The sequence below is a fragment of the Apostichopus japonicus genome, chromosome 6, assembly GCF_037975245.1.
Source record: "Apostichopus japonicus isolate 1M-3 chromosome 6, ASM3797524v1, whole genome shotgun sequence".
Taxonomy (NCBI): domain Eukaryota; kingdom Metazoa; phylum Echinodermata; class Holothuroidea; order Aspidochirotida; family Stichopodidae; genus Apostichopus; species Apostichopus japonicus.
Window position 1 is genome coordinate 18,243,370 of NC_092566.1, and position 20,177 is coordinate 18,263,546.

The 20,177-nt window shown below is 36.8% G+C and overlaps 1 protein-coding gene and 1 long non-coding RNA gene across 3 annotated transcripts in view; both read left to right on the forward strand.

Moving 5' to 3' along the window:
* Window positions 1–20,177, forward strand: part of LOC139969200 (protein FAM149B1-like) — a 68,732-nt gene that overhangs the window by 17,462 nt on the left and 31,093 nt on the right. The gene's annotated exons all lie outside the window — the stretch shown is intronic.
* Window positions 938–14,145, forward strand: LOC139969196 (uncharacterized). 2 transcript variants are annotated; one of them, XR_011793669.1, is made up of 7 exons: window positions 938–2,127; window positions 5,175–5,335; window positions 5,647–5,937; window positions 6,516–6,716; window positions 6,825–7,029; window positions 9,146–9,228; window positions 10,413–14,145. It is a non-coding gene; the product is annotated as an uncharacterized lncRNA (long non-coding RNA). The 2 variants fall into 2 exon arrangements; XR_011793668.1 differs by lacking the exon at window positions 938–2,127 and having other exon boundaries at window positions 4,836–5,335.

The following is a 20,177-nucleotide window of genomic DNA, read 5'->3' on the forward strand; positions in this document are numbered from 1 at the left end:
TTTTATACTGTAACTACTACAACTTTTGCATTCTGTTCAGCCAAATTACTGCAGCAGTTAAACATGATATACATTGGACTGCACTACCTATGAGGTATCTCAAGGACCAGAACACAATAGGACTTCTATAGATTAAACGTCATCAATAGGCTTTACTGTAGATACCAACACAATCCTTGTTATTGTTATTTGTCAATACTCAAGAATGCAGAACATCTCTGTTGAGGTCCCACGATTTATATTGAGAGCTAGTTGAGGGAGGGCGCACTTTCCCTTTTTGCTTTATCAAGGGAGAAGGTCACATATTTCCCTGCACATGTGTGAATGAATGGCAACCTTGAGGATCTGCATTCACTTTTACTTTGGGACAGGATTCTAGGTCACATATTTGCATACATAATGATGTTAAGTTAAGTGGATGGTATCTTCCATATCTTGTTGCTAAAGTATAACAACAGCTCTTCAAAACAATTTTTTTTCACTTCTTTGTTGCATAATTTTCTTTTTACATTGGTGGTAATTTGGTAAAGAAGTTTCACTGATTACATTTCTAAATTCTAATACTAAATCATCTGTGGAATAGAAAAGAAATGTTTGACAAATATATTTTCCTCAATTAATTCAATGCAACTGTTTGAATTATAGAGTTCAATCTGTCTGTAAGGACTTAAGTGAAAATAAAACGTGACTCATAATAGCTTGCTTAGAACTGTTATCTTTGCCATGTAGAACTTTCTCAACACAGCACATCCAAACTGCACATAGCCTTGCTTTATAGATATTAAACTTTTGCTTTGATTCTTATATTTGACATAGCTGTTTTTGTATAGCGCCCTCTTTATTTACATCCTTTTTTTTATATATTTTTTTTTAAGTCTATTGAAGGTTTAGCTGCCTGTAGGAAAGTGTGCTAGTTGTATGAATGTACATATTATGGTGCCAGTGTGGCAGTAATGAGTGTCCGGGCGTCCGTAGGACACTTATTACTAGGAAATAGTGTCTCATTTGCGTGAATAGTGTCTCAGGGACACTTTCCCTTGCTTTCTACGCCACCGTGGAAAGTGTCCGGGTTCTCTTTAAAGAGCTTTAACGTGGTTCTGTTGAGTGACAAACATTTCTGGCCCTATCTATGTTCCCTTATTACTTAAAAGGAGGTAATTTACTAGCGAAGACCAGGTTGACAATATTATATATCGGTCAGCATGCACCCTCAAAACTCGGTTAAAGCATAACTAATACTTCCAGTGTCGACTGTTGTGGGAAGAGGCGGCAAAATGTTATTATTATCATGGAGACTACACTCCAGAGGGACGCTGTCCGCTGTATTTCGATCGTCGACTGTCAGAAGGCTGCATAATGAATGTTAAACTTATCTTCCGAACTAATTAGTTATGTCTGTCTGACTCTGCTGCTTATCAATCGTTACTACCATTAGGGTAGTTGTTTGGAAGGTCGGAATTTCTAAACGTTGGAGAAAGATCAACCATGTAGGTTGAAGGTAAATGTATTTCAACCGGTACGCGGCGGCGGAAAGTTCCCCGCCATCCGGAGCATGGAGGTCAAATCCGGGGTCAGAGCAGGGAGTTGTTATGGAAAAAACTCCTGGTCAGAGTCAATATATTTTATTCAGTACGCGGGAAATGTGGAAATCTCCCGCTCTACGTTCTAGGTGTGACAAAGTTTTTATTTCACGCATGCGTATTTGCATTCTACTGTAAAATGTATACTGCTGTTTACTCAGTGAAGTAAGCCGAATGTGCCGTCTAGGCCTACGTCGTTAACGTTACATGTCGCAGGCCCAAAATTTCTTAGTAGTTGAATATTTGCACGCACAGTAATTGCATTAAGAGTTGAGACCGTTAGCTTACTTAGCCCGATCTGATATTACAAGATGACTTCTCCTGAGGTGGATACCGATGACGAGTAGGCCTACATTATCATTGGAAAATATCTTTCGTCAGGACTGTACCCTGAAAAGTCTACGTTAAATCTAGAAAGATCGATAAGGGGAAGATCGAAGAGCTTTAGACTGGAGATGCCGATCTAGTTTACGTCGGCCCACATGGCAACGAAGATAGGCCCTTGACCAAAGCCCACAAAATTAAAGCTTACAAGAAGGGTTTGGCGGTAAGTGTATTATTTGTTTATTTGTATAAAACTTTAAGGAATTATTTCCACTGAAGAAAACGTTCAGCCGGATTATACAGTTGTTATTCTGCCGATTCGAAGTAAGCTTGCACATTCATATGGTACGGATTCCAAGTCAGGCCAAAATGATTCCATAGATATGCATATAACTTGAACTAAGTGCATTGGCCATTTGGGCCTTGCAGATTATAGGTATATTTTATTATTTGTAATCACCTAAGAGTAGAACTGAAAAGTCTAAACTTTATTAGTGTTAGAGAATATCGTGATGCATAATTAGTCGGCAAGACACGAATAGTATTAGGCTACTATAGGCTAGCCTTACTGTAGCCTAGGAGTAGGACTTCGAGAGTTAACCCTATTTGCAAATAATTTGCTTTATTCAAATTTAAGCCACTCCGATTGGCAATCTCTGAAATAAAGCCTACTTGGTATAATTTATGTTACTGTGGTAGCTTCCAAATCTTCCGGATCAGCTGTCAGTTACATATCAGCTGTGTAGTGTGTACCCATGCTACCATGAGTATACAAGCTTTTAATTTCAATAATGATTATGTGTTTGAAATTGCTAGGTAACAAACAAAAAGAAATCTTCAGGATAGGACTTTTCAGATTTTCTGAAAGATATGTCCTGGGATTAGTCCCCTTACTAGTTAAAACACAAGGTAGCAGGGGGGGGGGGGTCCATGTCTTGTCCATTTTGGAGGATCAATTAAATTAATGAGTGTTGTACTTTATTATCTCTTTTTTTTTAGAGGTTTTCCCATATTTTTTTAATACATTGGTGCCGGGATGTGCACAGACACTGCAGCAGGTCGAATATATGCTATACTGTAGGTAATCAGTTGGCCACCTGCCCATCACTTCATTGTCAGAAGGTTAGCTGTGTTGGCTAATAATGTACGATTTAATGGGCCTTTTTGCTGGTGATATTTTAATTATGCAAACATGTACATGGTTATGGTATGAATATTCATTAAACATTCTTCCACAGTAATTAAGGTTGTTAATATATGCACAAAACAATGTTGCAATTAAATTAGTGCAGGTTAAACCATGGAGCTATAAACCTGGGATTATAGCTCCATGATTAAACCAAATTTATATCATTTATATTAAATTTGCAATGTATTATCACATGAAGACACTGCTTGGTGATATACTGTAGTATTGCTAAAATAGTGACCAGAATGGACCTAAAAACTAATATAGGCCTAGTGTAATCTCTTTGACAAATTTTAGGGTGGGTGAATAAATTTCTATTCAGGAGGATAGCTGGGTGTTGAGAGAAACAATTGAAAAAAGAGCAAATAAAAATGCACAACAATTTGCTTTCGTTTATCCCACATGTTATCATGAACTTATTTGACCAAATGATAGGAGTATTTTGGTATAAGACCCTAATTTGAAAGAAAGGGATCTGAGAAGGTGGCTAAATCAATAGAAATATCCGGTTCATTTCTATTTCTGTAAGATTCCTTGTAGGACACGAGTGGTGACAATTTCACCACCTAAGTATTATTTTCATCGGCATTTCAGCAGGAGGCACATGTACACCTGATTTTGATGGAATCTGCAATGGAAGTTGTGTAACATGTATTTTTTCTTCAAATACCTATCCTAGCTCATAGGCCTTACATGTTAATGGAATACATATGGACCACCTTATGCGTTCAGCTTATAAATGCTAGGCCTGGGTCGAAAATACTGTTCACAAGCAGCACAGTTATAAATTACTAAATCACTTTCTTTTTGTCATCTAAAAGCAATATTTGTTTGTATGATTGTAACTGCAAAGTCATTCACCATATGCATAGTTATCAACCGATGCTTAAAGTTTGCATCCCTTTGTTGGCCAGTGCAAGAGTATAAGGAGTATGTGTGGAGATTGCCCAGAGAATGAAAGATCTAGCTCATTCATTTGTTCTTAAAGTTATAATTTACTAAGCATATATTAAAGATGATCATGATGGTGGTACATTCAGTAGACTTAATGACTTGCAGTACCGTTGCGAATTTTCATGTACTGCAGTCATAAACACAAATTCCGCTAAGAACACATGTTGGTATTTTTTTTAGCTGCGTATAATTAAAGCAACAGGAAAATCTTTACATAGGACTTCATAATTATCTGATATGAATTTCAAAATGAAAAGAAAACTGAATTGTGATATGAAGCAAGAATGACACATGAACATAACAGAGTTCAGTAGTTGAATTGTTGTCATAAAGAAGTATCCGAGAAAATGTCCTAGGTAGTACATTCATATGCAGTTCATAACTAAAGTACCAACAAAGCCATAGCCTTTTGTCCAAAATTCATCCCCAATGAACCCATATGCTTATTTCAACATCTATTTAAGTAAAATTTGCTACTTGGTTAATAACCAAGAAGTCTTTCCTTCCATACTGTAACTCTACAGTGTGAATTTCTGTCATTAATATAAAAAATTCTGCAAATTCCCTTCAAAGATTAATTTGTAACATTTCTAAATGCTTACAATATATAGATACCAAAGTACAGGTTGTACGATGGAGGTAAACTCCATGGTTGTACCAATGTATGCTTCCTACATCAGTTAGGTGTAACCCTGTCATCTCACTGACATTTTCCAAGGCAATTTTCTGACTAACTATCAATCACTCATCCAGGTACTTATACATCTGTCTCCCCCCCCCCCCCACCCCACATTCAAAGGTGATGATAATGGTTACAAGGCCTATGATAGTCCCTATTGACAATTACCATCTAGATTGCAGCTAGATCACTGCATGTGACTTGCATCTCACTTAAGAGATTTCCCATTGGACTTCCATATAACAGTTGGGTTTGACAAGTCAGTAAGTAATAGGTTTGGTAATGAAGAAAAAAATTGGTAACAGAATCTTCCAGTGTGAGTTACAATAAAAAAATAAAAACAATTGAATGTTTAGCATTTTACAAAACTCAGATATAAATCACTTGAACATCAGTTGTATGATTATATTGTGTATGGTTCTGAATGCCATTTTACTTCTTTTTTTAGATGGGTGTGGATATGATTGGACCCCTTCCAGAGACCATCAATGGGAATAAGTACATCATATAAGCCCTATGTGACTATTTTTCAAAATGGCCAGAGGCTGTTGCTGTAAGAAACAAAACAGCAAAAACTGTTGCAAACTTTCTGTTTGAAACCATGGCCAGGTAAATATCCATCTACTTTGTTTCTACTTTACATGGAATTAGTTACGCAGACCTACATTTGCACTGTTTTAGCTGTGACCCAGAAAGCGGCCAAATGGTTACAGGAATTTATAGAAGCTGTTTTTTAAGTTAATGTCAATAAAATGTTAGTGGGATATGGTCAGTGCTTTTAACTTATTTTTTTTTTTAAATCAGTGCTGAAATGATTTCCTGATTAAACCATGCAGCCATTCTGCAGATGCCAGTAGTTCATTACATTACTCGTAATCAATACTTTAACAATAGTTATTTAAATGTTTCCATTTATTTAGATTTGGGTGCATGAAAATTGTCATCTCAGACCAGAGAGGAGAATTTGTTAATGCTCTGAACAAGTCCCTGTTTGACATGATAGGGGTGTAACACAGAGAATCCTCTAGCTACCACCCACATACCAATGGGCTTGATGAAAGATTCAACCAAACTCTGCAAAGGTCACTCATCAAGGTTGTCAATGAAAACCAAGATGACTGAGATGAAATGCTGTCTTCAATTCTCATGGGGTACCATACAGCCAAACATGGTTCAATAGGTCTTTCACCTTTTGCTGTGATGTTTGGAAGGTTTGTAATAATTTAAACCTACCATTGCTGAATAGAGATTTACATTTGCTAAGGCCATATACAGAGAAAAGCAATCAGGGATAAGAGAGTTTGGACAAATCTTGCATAGCTACACCAGTCCTCTGTATGATAAAATCTAATTTGACACATCCCAGGTCCTGGGAAAAACCGCTAAATAGAGGACCATCAATAACCCAATTTAAGTTACAATATCTAAACAAATAAATATTAACCCTGTATATGGTACACTCTGCAGCAAGTACAAAATATGAGCATTCATTAAACTGTAAATGCATGCCCATTAATTTAAAAGATACATGCAATTAATGCCACTGACATTGGTTTTGTTTTTCATATACTATATATTTATCATAATTGGCTGGTATGCAAGTTGGACGTATAACAGCACAGAATATATATAAGGGTTTTATATTTGTGCTTGTTTGAGTATGTGATGTGACTCAAATTTCTGGTTCAATGGTCTTAATAGTGAAAATAATATATATAAAAATTTATTTCTTCTTCAGTCAACAAAGTGTTGTGAATAATTGATTGTTCATTTATCTTCATATATCCAGAGAGCAATGCTACCAGTCGACATGGAAGACTCCACTGTCCAACCAGAAGCTCCTAAGTACAGACTGCAGCGATGCACAGCGGGAGAGGGTTTTTCAACTCATGTCACAGTCGTGGGACATAATCAAAGGTGTTGTGAAAGAAAATATTGGCAAAGCCCAAGAACGGCAAAAAAAGAATTTGGATAATAGGCACCAAAAAAGGTAATTATATAATGCTATGTTGTACATTGAAGTTGTAGTTAAATGAATGGCAACATATGCATTGTATTATGATGTTTACGTATATCTGCTGGATTTTATTTTATTCAGAGCTTCGAAGTTGGTTCCAGTGTTCTCGTACGGAATGCTAGAAAGGATGCCCGAATAGGAGGGAAGCTTGAAAACTCTCGGCTAATTGGGCCGTATGAAGTGAAGGCTGTGAATGAGAAAGGACTGTACACACTTATGAACAGTACCACAGGCCTTCCTCAGAAGAAGAAATTCAATTCAATTTTACTTAAATAATTTTGCACAAGTAAGATTTCTTTGCAGTATTTTTTTTGGGGCGGGGGGGTGGGGGAGGAGGAGGATTGGCATGATTCCTCCAGAATTTCCATAAAAATAATCAGCAACTTAATCAGTTCTGAGTATTTGCTGGCTTATGTGAGGGTAAAGGACTGTAGCTGTCTTCACACAATAAATCAGTTTCGACTTAATGGCCTAAGAAATTAACCATTATTACCAACAATAATAAAGACAGGAATAAGTTAATTGGAAGAAAACTTCAGTTTCCTGACAATTGTTTTCAGAAATTAAATTTCATTTGTTTTAGTTTCGAGAAGATAATTTTATGTGATGTCAGTTTGAAACTCTGCAATTTAATGTTCAACTTCTGAAGAGCAGCTTTCCTGGCTTTGATAATAATCGTAACCTATTCATTCATGCTGGCATGTGTGTGCGTGTCTTTGTACCGCCCACATTGTAAACACGATATCTCAAGAATCGAAGCTTAGATTGATCCCATAGTTTGTGCAAAAGAGTACATTGTTGAGTACAAGAAGGGTATTGTATTGTTTGAGGTCAAAGGTCATTTGGGTCAGAAGCCTAATGTTGTGGGCCGAGGTCATAGGGGTACGGGACCATTTTAGTTTGGGGGGCAGAAAGTTTTGTGTCTGAAAGTTCCTGTGACACTATCTAAGCGGAGCGCCACCATCGGTTGGCGCGTAGCGTACAGGAACATTTTTGGCAAAAAAAGCCTCTCAGATTGCCGGGAACGGCACATCTGAGGCTTTGCAAGTTGCATATAAACATTCTTTATTTTATAATCTCACATTTTAGAAATTTACACTTCCCCACAAAAATTTGGCAAATTAGAAGAAGAAAAAATGGTTACATCACTTTGAAGAGGGAAAATAGGACAGTATATGTTTTAAGCTCATATTTAGTTACCGTATTTATTATAATAACACAGTACTCAGCTACCTCCAGAAAAACATTCATTGTTCAACGACACGTAGGCGGGATAATGTCGCTATGTCGGGTGAGACTGCAATTTGTCTCACAAAACAGTATAAAATGTAACAAAGAATATGATAAACCTGTACTTCTAGGCTTGTAGGCACTCCCCCCCCCCCCCCACCATCCATTCCATCAAAAAGAAAATGTTTCTTCTATACACTCATGTCGGAGATGTCCAGGTATGCAGTTGACTAGTTAGAAAAAAAATTGATCGTGCAAAAAGCGTGGTAGCCCAGGTGAGCTGCGCTTACGGTGGTGTTACACGGAAATATTCGGGCATCATGATGCTAAATAAAGAAAATCAATGAATTGTCGGGCAAAAATTTGAAAAACATTTGGGCAAGCTACTGCATATATATATCTACATATCTATATATATATATCTATATATATATCTATATATATATATATCTATATATATCTATATATATATATATCTATATATATATATATATATCTATATATATATATATATATATATATATATATATATATATATATATATAGTTTCTCCTCATAGGCTGCCCGAATTTTTCAGGACTTTTGCCTGAATTTCTTGTCCTCTGGAAATTTGTTTTTTAAGACTGCCCCCCCCCCCCCCGCCTCGTACGCCTATGGCCGAGGTCAATGGATCGTTTGAGGGTTCAAATTGTGAAAACCATGTTTTACACAGTATTTCAAAAGGACAGATGTCATATTTAGTATGTTGATGTATCACAATTATTAAAAGAAACCTGTTGTTGAGGTCATCATCATTTCAGGATAGCCTGTGATATTGCAAATTTATTGTTTGTCACATCACACTGCTTTACTAAGATCGAGTAAGTTGTACACCCTATAACTATAAATTATGTCAGATTCATGAAAAAAAACAGCTCATGTTACATCATTGAATTAATGCTATTTGAAAGAAGCACATGGCATTGCTCACAATATTGCTAGTAATATGAGTAATATTATAATAATATTCCCATGGAATTTTCTGTGCTATGATAGCTGAAGGAGAGAGGGAATCCCTTACACTGGCCAAGTGGCGAGTTTTTCAAAATATTTTCGTAAGGCCTATTTTTACAATTCATGGTTAAGTAAGTTTCCAGTTTGCTATGATTGTGTTCTTTGCTTTGATTCAACAGAGATCTGTTTGCAACAGTTTTTCTTCAAGTTCCACGAAGCAGTTGTATGACCAATTGAAGAAACTCAAAAAGTTTGAAGTACAGTAAGTGTTAAATATTTCATTAAAGTGGGATTATATGCACTCCATAATCATGCAGTTACTGATACCAACCTAAGTGGTATACATTGGCAGTTACAAGCAAAATTTTGTAGTGCTTAAGCAACTCTCAAAATTCAAGCAGAAACAAATATTGATTAATATTAATGATAAAGGTGCTCTACCTGTTACCTATCATCATCGCTCGGCCAAATGCTTTTAGATGTTTCGCTACTTGTTGCAAACTTTTGTTGTACTATATATATATAGTAATGATATGTATACTTTCAATGGTTAAGCACTGCATTTAAAGGAACTTTTTATTGAAAAATGGGATCCAGTCCTTCTGGTCATATCATTGTTTGTAAGTTTATCGCCCTAAGCCTTGCCTTGTCATGAATTTTACTTTCTGTGATTGAGTGCTTGAACTGTTGGCCCGTCCTGCCAGAAAATTTGAATCTAACACTGACTTACGTGGAGACGTGACCTTAATGCTGCAAATAGGTCACACTTGATCAGATCTCACTCTAAGCTTGGCCTTGATACAATACACAGGAATGCGTATAGACTTCAATAGGCTATCAACTTGCCATACTGTATATCTGAATGCTCGCATGCTCAAGGAGGATCAGATCCCACACTTGGGGATTCAAGTTGCTATACTCTGAATAATCGCATGCTTAAGGAGGACCAAGCAGACCCCACAAATGAGGTGATCAACTTGCTAGTCTGAATCTCACATGCTCAAGTAGGACGAGACCTACAAGGGCGATCAACTTGCTATAGTTTGCATTCTCGCATGCTCAAGGATGATCAGACCCTACAATTTGGGTGATCAACATCCGATGGTATACATTATTGCATGGTTAAGGAGGATCAGACCCACAAGGGCGAACGACATGCTAGTCTGAATATACTCCATACATGCTCACGGTGGATCAGACCCACAATTGGGGGATCAGTCTGAATGCTCGCATGCTCATGGAGGATCAGATCTGCATTTGTGGCAATAAACAATATTGCTAGTCTGAATGCTTCACCTTGTTATTACCGAATGCTGCAACATACATTAATTTGAAGTACCCATTCGAAATGATTGCTGAAATCATGTTTTCACAGTAATATTTACTTTCTATTTAATTTCTGTAACTTTGAAGCAATGCTTACTATTCATGCGTCCTTTTCTGCAGGCTGAATTACCTCAATGACGTTCTTGTCTCTCATGCTGTGGACCATCTCTACCACCTTGTCACATGTTTCACCGAAACAGAAGCTGAAGCAGCCTGTAGTCAACTGCGCAAAAGCTTACCAAAGTAATGATCCTGATGCACAATTATCTTTTCAATATGATATGTGGTGTAAACATGCATTTTTTAGCTTGAATGTGGTTACTTATTAACTTCTCTATTCAGTCAATTATTTTAAACTTTTATGTATAGGTATAGGTTGGTGCCAAGGGTCAGAGCATTTCACCAGGATATGAAGGGAGGCTATCCAAGCTGAATATGATGAGGTTGGAGATGATCAGGTGTTTGAGTATAACAACCAGTGGTTAAGACAAGAACTTGATAATTTATGATAAAAAGGTTTCTTTCTTTCATGCATATCGTTATTGTTTGTCCCCCCACCCCCACTGATAGACAATTCCAGAAAAAAAATCCTGCTTAAAGTTTAAGTATGTTTATATGTGCAAGTTAGATTAAAAACAACAAGCAACAAGAAAAACAAAGCATAAATGCTGTCAGATCACTTTTTGGAACCAGCAATAAGTGTCCTTATATTAAGCAATATTTAATTCACACATTCCCTCTGTTCAAACCACACTAGATTGGTTTCAATTCATAACCCCCCCCCCCTCACACACACACTTCCTCCCCCTCCATATATATCAATGGGTCTGTTTTTCTCCCCCTGGCAAGGAGAAAAATATGCACACAATTAGTATAATGAATATAATTAGTATTTCTATTATCTTATAATGCATAAGTAATGTCATTGTAAGGTTGAATCAAGAGCAATGTTCCCAGAGAACTCCAGTCAGAATGATGGTATAAGTAAATCCTGGGATTGTTTTTGTTGATTGTGAAGTTCAAAGGACTCTAAGGTGACAAAATTCTAACAAAAGTCTCACATAACAAGCATATATTTTACCACACATAGAAATTAAGTTGTTCTATTGGTAGTTGTAATCTATAAACTCATGTGTCACATCCAGGACAGTAAATGGCAGTTAGTTCGTCTTTCTTTAGGTAAAAAGAAGGGAAGCTTGGAAAATGTAAGATTTGGTATGTATGTGAATCATATTGATTATATCCTATATTTTTGGGGTGGATGTCAAGGGGTAAACAGGGTTCAAGTTGTGAAAACCTTGTAAATTATAAGTTCAAGAAAGGAAGCAGAACAGATATCATATTTAGTCTGTAAGTATACCACATGGCTAAAAGAGGCCTTTGTTATTGTGGAGATTAACAGTGGTCAAATTTTGTAAACCTTTAAAACGTGATATCTCAAGATGAGGAAGCTGGAAGAAATCTCATATTTACTGTAGTATGTATCACATTGAGTGAGTACAAGCAGGCTATCAGTGGTCATTTGTGTCAGCATCTGTCATTGTGAATAGTCACTTCTTGCTGTATTACTAAGATCAAGTGTGTCAGTATGTCCCATTCATATGAAATGATACTCATGTTGGATCATAGAAACCACAGCCTGGTTTATGCATACATGCTACTTGACAGCTGTCCTCATATGCCATTCAAGTATATCAAGGCAAGTAACAACTGGGATATAGTTTCTTTATCTGTGATGCATTATGTAGTTGTTGCAACTGAATAAGCGTTTTCGTAGAAAAGGTCTTTTATCATGTAAGTTAACTAAAATCTCAATTAAAGATGCAGAAGTAGAACGCACTCATCATACAGTATATCTAGGTGTTTGTATTGATGACAAACTAAGTTTCAGTGGTCATATAAGCAGAATACTTAAACGGGTGTACTTCATAGTCTCAACTCTATCGTATATAGTTCCATATTTTCATGTTGATGTAAGGAAAAGAGTTTTTACTGCCAATATCTTACCACACCTAATATATGCTGTTTCTGCTTGGTATCACTTTTTACTAATTAAAGATAATAAGAGAATTTTTTTTTTAAAGTATTGTTCTAAAATTTTTAATATAGATATTAACTTTCTTATGAGTACTGTAAACAATGCTGCTAAAAATGAGTTCATTAGAAGTGTAAATTGCATACAGAGAAATGACAGACATTCTTTGCAAACCGAACTTAACTCTCTACTTCGAGAAACTACTAGGTATAATCTGAGAAACAAAGCAATAACACCAAAATTCAGAATTAATGTGTATAGAAATAGTTTTATTTATCGTGCTGCTATTTATTTACAAAATGGTTATCTCGATAATTTATTGTAGACAGCTGCACTTGTACGTTTTGTATATATATATATATATATGTATGTATGTGTGTATATGTTTGTATAAGTATATGTATGTATGTGTATATATGTTGACTGGCCTTGGATGCTCCCCAGTAAAGGATTCAAGTGATTATACTGTTGACTGTGTCAAGACCAAACTTTTAGTGCAAAGAATATTTAATGTCAAAGGAAAAGGTGGGCCAAATATGTAGACAAAAGCAAGAGAAATGTTAACTGATACCAAGTTGTCTGAATTGTGTACAAATATGATTTCACTGGCTTCAGCTTGCATTTCCCAATTAGCCCTAATTCATTTTTTTTTCTTTTCCAACATTTGAACAATAGTCATTGAGATACTTTGACTAACACTAAACAATCTGAGTGTAGTAGAACTGGTTCTCACACAGCCTCCTTTCCCAGTATTTATATTAAGCCTGATACTTAGTGTGACCAGTTGAAGGTAGTCTGTATAGGCCACAAAGTTGTATTGTGACATCAAGAAGTACTTTCCTTAAGGTCTTTATAATCTCCAAATTTTTCTCAGACATTTTAAAAGAACATGCAAAAGGACAGAATGTCCCAGTGAGGTAAATTTCCTACAGGTGGTACAAAAACAGTTTAATAATTTTGACCATAGGTGACCATATTTTAGTATCTGGCATATTTGAAGCCAATGCAACATACTTTCAGCTGATTTTTTTTGAAAATAAATGATATAGCTTAGAGGCCTTTATGTCCATTAACAATACATCGTAGCAACAAACGTTTTTGGTGTTTATCAATACCAGTTGTGCATGGTGAGATATTCGTTTGGAAATACCTTCTAATGAATAATGCACTGCCTGACTGTGCAGGCAGTATATCATGATTCGATCGTTGACATGTCAAGAACACACGAAAACACCTTACACAAACCCTCTGCTCCTATACCATATGATTTTATATTGCTTCCCAAGTACCATTTCCAACCAGCTAGGCATTGCCCAATCTTAAAATATATCACATGAAAAGGAATTCCCAAGTATTTTCACCATAGTTCACATTCACAGCCTGTCGATAATTGGATTAACAGTAGTCTACCTTGAATTGATTGCCTGACCAACAAATACTGCTAGGCTACAACTGTGGACGCCAAAGCATGGTTAACTTTGATTTATGTAACCTTTTTTTCCATGTGAATGTCATTTTGTCTTGAGATCCCCAAGATTTCAAAAGTTACTAGATGTGAGGCTATCTGTTATTGTCAATGGTTGTCAAGCATTAGTATTAAAAGTAGAAGGGAAATTGGATGATTTTTTATAAAACAAAGTATTTGAAACAGCTTGTACTAAAAATAAAGAAACAGATACAGTTGTTCTATGTCACAATAGACGTAGGATGTTGCACGAGTCTTGCAGCACTTTTGTCATTTTATAGAAATGTATTTATCTTATGCAGCAGAGAACATGAAGGAGAATTAAATTTGCAATAAATTTTAAATTAAATTGATATTTCCATTCATTTGTGTCTGTCCAAATAGTATCATGCAAGAAATCATTAATGACCATATATTTCAGCCGTTCATCATGTAGTGAAATTGGTCTAAAGTTCCTCTATAAATCCTGCCATTAAGAAATGCAATTAAGATGAAAAGGCGTACTCCAAAGAAGCCTTGCAGTCCTGATGTTTTTGCACTACGTTTCCATGCAGAAGAGCTTGTAGGACACATTTATCCGTGCTATTCTCTCATCCTGTCCGCGCGGACAGAAAATCACCACACACGGACGTTTTTTCCTAGTTAATAGTGTCCGTCCGGACAGATAATACTGTCCGCCGGACACAATTCCCCCCGAGAAAGTTGTCCTACGGACACAATTCCCGTGGAATAGTGTCCGTGAGACGCCCGGACACTATTCCCTGTCACACCAGCTCCCTGGTGATTGGTGCATTGGAGCTGCTCCTAGTATCAATGAATATACATTATGGTGCCAGCTCTCTGGTGATTGGTAAATGATAGGAGCTGCTCCTACAGTAGTATCAATGGATGTACACATTATGGTGCCAGCTCTGGTGATTGGTACATGCTAGGACTCGGAGCTGCTCCTGGTATCAATGGAGGAACACATGGCATTTTCATGGTTGTATATCTATATGCCTAATAATAAAAGCATGTATGTGGAAGTATGAGGAAGGGAGTCAGTGGGAGGGTGGGACGGGTTGGGCCATGTGACCTTGGAAGTTGGATGACCCCTTCATGGTGCAATCTTTTCATTAATGTACAATACCCTTTGTTTTCTTTTGTAGCGCAGTATCAATATTTACTACATCTAACACATGCACAACTGTATTTCGTTGTGAGAATCACACAGTAAAAATGACTTAATGACACAAAAGGAATTGACAAAGAATAAAGGAGATGTCGATCCAGGGTATTTGGGTTTTCCGTTAAGTAGCTTCAGGGACCAATTCTTGAAAGTATAGATATACTGTACCTGTTACCCGGTGAATTTTCTGTGTAATTGTACTCACGTTCTTAAGAACTAACAGGCCAAATTTGACCAATTGATGCATTTCAGCACTACTTACGAAACCTAATTACAGAGAAGCTGAGCATTATCAAAAACTTGTTTTATAAAGCAATGAGTAACTTAAATAATTTACAAAGTGATGAACTTGTACCCCAAAAGTCACAAACTTGAACCCCTGGTGGATTGAACATTGACCCCAATGTGTTTTAACCGCCTTGCTCAGTTTGTTATCAGGACGATATTAAAACAAAACTTGATGAAAGCCAATATTTTTTGATCTATTTCTTTATTTATTTTTCCTTAACACACCCTTATTTTTCATCATGAATCAATATGTTTAAAATGTTACTCCACAAAGTCATCATTTGTTTGTTATTTAGTTATTAATTTTACCAATATGCATTTAAATACAGATCCAGCTCATATCTTCCTTGGTTACGATATATATATCACAAGAAGAACAAAAGGAAAAACGAGAAAACGAAACATATAAATATGGGACTACAGCACAATGGTTGCCAAGGACAACAAGAGTCATAGCAAACAAACAAAAGTATTGTAGTTACTGTTGGCAGGAAACGAGATCAAAATATACCGTAGATTGTATCGACCGTCTTATAACTGTAGAAATTAATAGAGTTCAAATGTAAAAAGATACAAGGTTATAAGCAATCAATGACTGTAACGTTGATAACGTGTGTGATACACGGACATGTGTCAGTGTTGATCGATATATGTACTTATAAGGAATGGGAGGGAGTAAATCTAGGGTACACTTTAAAAGGTAGTCAGTATAGGCCTCAAATTATAGCAGGAGCTTTAATTGCTAGAAGTTTTCAAAAAGTCCTTTCCTAGAGGTCTTTACTCTCCAAATTGTTCTCAGACATTGTTATGGAACACACAAGGTGACTGAATGTCTAAGTGAGGAAAATTTCCTCAAAGGTTGTAATAAAAACCGTTCAAGAATTTTGACCCAAAGGTGACCATATTTGAATATCTAGCATATTTGGGGCCAATACAGCATTATACCATTAAACATGGCACACCGGCTTCACGACAGTAACAGTGACGAGCAATTAATCTAGGCTTTCAGCCTTTTGAAGTATGTTGGTTCTGTAACATGTGACTGGTATTCGTAGATCAGGTGACAGTAATTAACCAATCAACCGTGATAACATTGGATTACCTCAAAAGTATTTGGTTTCTTGTCTTTCTACCAGAATAAAACCTTCTTAGACTTCTTGGTGGTATCAGTTCATGTGTTCCTTGCTTTCTGGACACCTGTGTCACAGCGGTATGTGAACAAGAAAATAAAGGCACAAACAAGTAGTTGAATTTAATGCAGAGTATATTGTATCTTCCTTGGCTGGATATATGCTACTAAATACAAATGGTGAAAGTTGCATCTTATATACTCTTTTACAATGGATTACAAGAGGATGGGACAGGATGTTACTCTGTCTACATAAACAGTGGTTAAGCTAGTGTGAAGCTAACCACACATCCTGCTGAAGATTACATAATAAAAGGTGCAAAAACAGGTGTAGGGTTTTGGTTGTAGAAAGTTACACTGGAGGTTACAGTGTGGATGATCTCCTGTGATAACAGTAAAATGCTCTCTGTTATAATTGCCTCTCCCTTAAAAAGTTTGGTCCCCAAATGTGAAAGGAAAAGAAAGAATGAAGAAACAGCAAACACTAAGAATTGCAGAAAGTAAAAGTCCTTACAGAATATGTTAACAAAAACGGATATAAAATGCTCGAATGTAATTTCAAAGGTAAGGTGAACCATTGATATTATATGAAAATAGTGATGAAACTCAATAAAAGAAACATGACCAGTAATGTCTCACTGTTTGAGAAAAAAAAACAAAAGATAATAACATATACATCTATAAATGTTGTCGACAAAGGCAAGAAGAAAAAAAAATACAGGAAAACCTGAAAGAACATAATGACATACATTTACTGTCACAACATTAATAAACAAAAGCAATGTATCAATGATTATCAAAATAGAAAATTGTGGCAGTACGGTCACATACTGTTAAAATAATGTCATGCTCAAGATATAAAACAAAGGAATGAATATATTATAAACAATGAAAAAGCCTTTGACATGGAAAGAAGGTTTACTTGTAGAGTCCGATAAATATGGAAGCGCTTCCATATTTGTTTACACGATCAACTTTAATAGTACACAGTATTTCTAAATGAAGAACTTATGTCGTTTCAATGGACGTTTACGTTTTCTGCCTTGCAGAGTACGGGTGATGTGATATTCTCTAATAAGATTAGAAGATAAATCCCCACTAAGAACCCATGAAGATGGTGTTTTATCTGCCCACTTAACTTTGTAATACATAGCACCATTATATTTACGTGCCTGAAGAATTCGATCAACATCTTTCCATGAACTTTGTTCTCTTATATGTTGGGTTTCTTGGGAAGCTCCAGTAGGACTAGTCCCAGGAAGTGTTTTAGGTTCAGAAGACAGGGTAGGGTGTGGCACAGTAGGCACTTTCCTGTCCCTCGGGTCATGATAGGGCTTCAGCCGATTGGCATGAACCAGAGATTGCAATTCCTTATTATCAGAGCAGTTCCTGAGTTTGAAGGTGTCATTAGGACCTAACTCACAGACATAATATGGCCCACACCATTTACGATGTAATTTGGATGAATGGCCCTGTGGTACTTGAGGGTTAAAAACTAGTACACTTTGTCCCAAATGGAATGATGGTTCCTTGGCATTAGCATCATAAGTTTGTTTGTTCTTGTGTTGTGCCTGAACAATGTTTTCCTTTGCAACCTTACGAAAGGTGTCTAACTTGTCCATAACAGAAGTGATATGCTCTTTTGCATCTCTACCCATGGTGTCAGTAGGGTGTAAACTAACATCCAAGGGAGTACGCATATCCTTACCAAACAAAAGAAAGTAAGGTGAAAATTGGGTTGAGTTGATCGCAGGGGACATACGATAAGCCATTAAAATACCAGGTAGCATATCTGGCCATTTGGAATCATTTCCCCCACAATAGGCTCTCATGGATTGTGCAATAACTGAGTTAAACCTCTCACATGTCGAATTAGTCTGTGGGTGATAGGAACTAGTATGGTGACGGGTGATGTCAAACAACTCACACAATGCTTGAATTAACTTTGACATGAAATTTTTTCCACGATCTGAGATAAGGGTATGTGGTGCACCATAACGACAGAAAATTTCTTTGTACAATACTTGTGCAATGACAGTTGCTTCCTGAGACTTACAGTAAGAGGAAAAGCTTCTGGCCAACGAGTAAAACTGTCTGTAACTAATAATACATACTTGTGACCGTCTGAACTGGTGGTAAGTGGACCAAGGATGTCCATATGCCACCGTTTAAATGCATCCTCAACAGGCATTGGGTGCAGTGGGGCAGGGTGGCCATGAAAATGACGTTTAGCTCTTTGACAGGCATCACATGATTTAACGTAATCATAAATATCTGAATACATTCTTGGCCAATAGTACTTTAAACGAATCGAATGATAAGTTCGATCAAACCCTTGATGACCCCCTCCCGCAATAGAGTCATGATATGACAATAAAACGTCAGGTCGAAGGACCTTAGGCACAGCTAGTTGCTTAATTACCCTATCCGCCTGTGAAAGATTTCTAGCTCGACGGTAAAATAAATGATAAAGAGTGCCATCAAGACACACATATTGTTCAGCTTCAACAACAACTTTTTTAGCTACTTTCTGGTCCTCAGGTAGCTCACCTGTTTCTAAATACTTAACCAAATAAGAAAAGTCTGAGCACTCCCTCTGAAATGATTTAACAGCCACAGGATCAATATCTGGCTTCTCTGAAACAGCTCCTACAGAAGGTACACTAGGATTGCTAGCATATTCAATGTGATATTCTACAGTGGTATCCTGATCAAGGTGACTGGTCTTAGTTTGTTCAATGCACATTCCCTCAGCCTTTGATGGAATTTGTTGTGAATCATAGCTTCTCCTAGAAAGGGCATCTGCATTTTGGTGTAATTTTCCTGCCTTGTGTTCAATAGTGAAATCATACCCTTGAAGCGCTATAGACCACCTAGCTAAACGACCATTAGTCGCATGTGAAATTTTATGTAACCACTTAAGAGCTATATGATCAGTCAAAACAGTAAATTTGTTGTTAGCTAAGTACGGACGGAATGACTGAATTGCTTCAATAAGAGCAAGGCACTCTCTTTCTGATATAGACCATTTCTTTTCCATTTTGTTAAGAGATCGTCCCCCATATGCAATCACACGTTCCCTGTTACAACTATCACGCTGTCCAAGAATATAACCGATGGCACTCCCTGAGGCATCAGTTGAAACAATGAAAGGTTTAGACATACTAGGATAAGCTAGTATGGGTGGGGTGGTTAAAGCATGTTTGAGACTTTCGAAGGCGTCTTCACATTGTTTAGACCAGATGAAGGGAACATCCTTTTTTAGGAGGTTGTTTAGTGGGGCAGCAATTTTGGCAAAACCGTGTACGAATCTACGGTAATAATTACAAAGGCCAAGGAAACCTCGTAAAGTAGAGACATCCCGAGGACAAGGAAATTGAGAAATGGCCTCAGTTTTAGAGGGATCAGCCTGAACGCCATCTTTTGTGATGACATGTCCTAAATAAGTAACTTTCTGTGCAGCAAAGTCACATTTAGAAGGTTTGAGTCTCATATTGGCAGTTCGGAGGCGGTGAAAAACATCCTGAAGATGGTCTAAATGATCCTGAAAATTTTTGCTTAGAATAAGGATGTCATCAACATACACAAGAGCATGTTTCCAATTCAAGCCTCTTAGTACTTCTGCCATGACCAATTGAAATGAGGCAGGTGCATTCATTAAGCCAAATGGTAGCTTTTTCCATTGGTAGACCCCATGATGAGTCACAAATGCAGCCTTATGTTTTGAGTCAGGGTCCATAGGGACTTGCCAAAACCCTGAAAAGAGGTCTAACACAGAAAAGATTTGTGCTTCAGATTCA